Consider the following 2,957-nt stretch of genomic DNA (forward strand, 5'->3'; position numbering starts at 1 on the left):
GGTGTATAATCTGCTTAGAACTAACAAAGTTGCTATTATCCTGAATCCACTTAAAATCTGTATGGATAAGAAAACAGAGAAATGTATAGCAAGAGGGAGATAAAATTGAAAGAATATTATTGCTATCTTAAAGAATGGGCTAACACAGTGATGGTGAACCTTTTAGAGACCGAATGGCCAAACTGCAACCCAAACCCCACTTATTTATTGTCTGGTGCTGGATGGGCGTGGCCCACTGGGTGGGCATGACCCACTGGGTGGGCGTGCCCAGCTCGATGTCACTCGCGTCAGGGGCACTTGTGCAGGCCTGGGCAGGACTGGGACATATCTGAGGGTCTTCGGTGGAGGGGGTGGGTGGGACCGGGGCGAGCGCCGGGGCATGGTCCACTGGACGAGCCTCACTGAGCCTCAGGCAATGCAAGGGGCCCCTGGACAGTGGCACAGGCTGCCTGGAGCCCTGGGCAGTGGAGGTCAAGGACCCAGCCTGGTCCTTGAGCTCCCATGGCACCAGGACCCCACAGCCCTGCCTACCCTAGCCACACTTCCCTGAGAGTGCCCAGCTGTGTTTACCTCCTCAAGGATCCTGCTTCTGTGCTCGCTCTCCTTGGCCAGGTTGCTCAAGGTGGGTGCAGGAGAGCAAAGTGCGTGGGTCACAGGGAGGCCCACTCCCTCTCCATGTGAGGAGACCTGGCTTTGTAATCAAAGCATACTCAGCAATAGGATGAGACACCACCAGGGGATGGCACAGGGCTGCTGGTGGCCAAGTGCTAAGGCAGGATTTCCCTCAGGCCCTCCCTCCCTCTCATTCCAATCTCGCTCCCTCCCTCCTTCCTTCCTTCCTTCCTTTCTCCCTCCCCCTTCTTCCCTGCCTCCCTCCTTTTCATTCCCATCTCCTTCCTCCCTCCCTCCCTCCCTCCCCTCCTTCTTCTCTCTCTCTCCTCTCTCTCTCTTTCTCCTGCTTTCTCCAAAGTCCAAACACGTTTGTGCTACTTTCCTCGCTCACTCACTCTAAATAAAAATAAAATTAATTAATTCATTAAATAAATACTGGATTTCAGGACCTGTACTGATTTTCTAGACACGTAGGGAAACCAATCCAAAGTAAGCAGCAGGTTGCCTAGAAGAAGGCTCCACTTTGCAAAAGATGAGAGAGAGAAAGAGAGAGCAAAAGATGAGAGAGAGAGAGAGAGAGAGAGAGAGAGAGAGAGAGAGAGAGAGAGAGAGAGAGAGAGAGAGAGAAGATTCCAAATGCTCATCTGTATGGAAATTCATCTTTTCCATCTCCAAGTGTAGTGATGCAAATATGAAAGTTGGATTAATTGAATGAATAAGAAATTAGAATGTAGATTCATTATAAGAAGCTACTTTGCTTTATTTATTGATAATTCATTTGTATTGAATTTAATTTGGCCTGTAGGACCAATGGAGATGAATATTAATTTAAAATTAAAGAAAAATCCATCTCCATTGGTCCTTCAGTACAGGCCCAATCATTCTGTCCTGTTCTGCAATAAAGTAAATAACAATATGCATAAACTTGTACATATAAGGCTAGCTTAAGTGGCATCTGGTTTTTTAAACAGTCTGTGCAAGGTAATGGGACGCTGATCCTTTGCTGGTCTTAGGAATCTTGGCAAGCACCTACTCTTGAATTTATTGTTCCTATTTGGTTCTTGGGCTGCCCATGTCCCATCACTACGTGGTAGTACTGATCTTCCAGCAGAAAAGATTAATATATTTCTAAGGATGCAGCCAAAAACTGAGCTCAAGAAGTGCTACGTACTCTTGATTTTGTATGAACAGGTTGGATCTGCTTGAATAGAACACAATTAGTTCCTGCTCCTTTATCACTTCTTGAAAATAGAAGGCATTAAGAAATTGCACAAGCAACAGTTCAGGGGCCAACAAACAGATTCTTTTTGAAGACTACTGGTACTAAAACAAGTCATGTCTTTAGTTAATTATAGACTCTGGATTTAAACAGTCTTCCAAAGAGGTTAGTTAACTTAGACATCTTGAAAGCACCACTGCATAATGCCAATCAAACGATTGTACAATTTATTGCACACTTGCTTTTGGTGACTTATATCTCACCACTTTTCCACAGCATCCATAGATCTGTCCTCCTCTTGAGGGTTACTCCGTCGGAATAGTGATTATATTCCCAAAATGCAAAAAAAAACAAAAAACAAAAACCCAATTGTGGAAAACTTCCTGGTTTGTCTTAGACTACAGCTCCCACAACTCCCAGACCAGGTTGGGAATTGCAGGCCATGTTTAAAGGGCTGCCTTTAAACAAGGCTTGGTCAGTTTGTGGATTGTGGGAACCAGCGGAAACAGGGTCAGTCTAGGATTGCCAAAGCGAGTGCTTAGCCCAGCCTACAGGACAAGATGCACCAGGTACCCAGATAATCTTCCCTCTCAGCAGGGCCTACTGGTTTGCACTGAGTTCTGTGGATAAAATCCCTGGAGTTTCGCAGCTGAGAGTCGAAGCCCACTCAGCATGGGGCCCCCCAACTGCTCGGCTCCTGCCGCAACAAGTGGGGAAGCCAAAGATGCCAGCCGCAGTGCCGATAGTGACTGCCGCTTTGGCGCTGTCAGCGAGAGAGTTTGCACGGGAGTGGGCCAGCGAGGAGCACATGGCAAGGCTACCACTCCCTCTGCCATCAGCCAGCCCTTAGCAGGCACTGAGCAGAGAGCAGACATGCAGCATGACAAACCCCCACAGACTCAACAAGGCTCTGAAGATCTCTCTGCAGAGGAAGACCAAGGTTCATTCGGCAGCTGGTGGTTGTGCATGAGTTTGGGAGGAAGAAGAGGGAGGCTGGCTCCCTCCCTCTCTAAGCCTACTCCACACAGCAGCAGACCTCTGCCGCCGCCCCCCTCCATTGTGCATCTTCTATGGGGGTCATGTTGGGATTTTATAGCAACATTAAGTTTATTTATTTATTTATTTA

The sequence above is a fragment of the Vipera berus genome, assembly GCF_964194415.1.
Source record: "Vipera berus genome assembly, chromosome: 5".
Classification (NCBI taxonomy): domain Eukaryota; kingdom Metazoa; phylum Chordata; class Lepidosauria; order Squamata; family Viperidae; genus Vipera; species Vipera berus.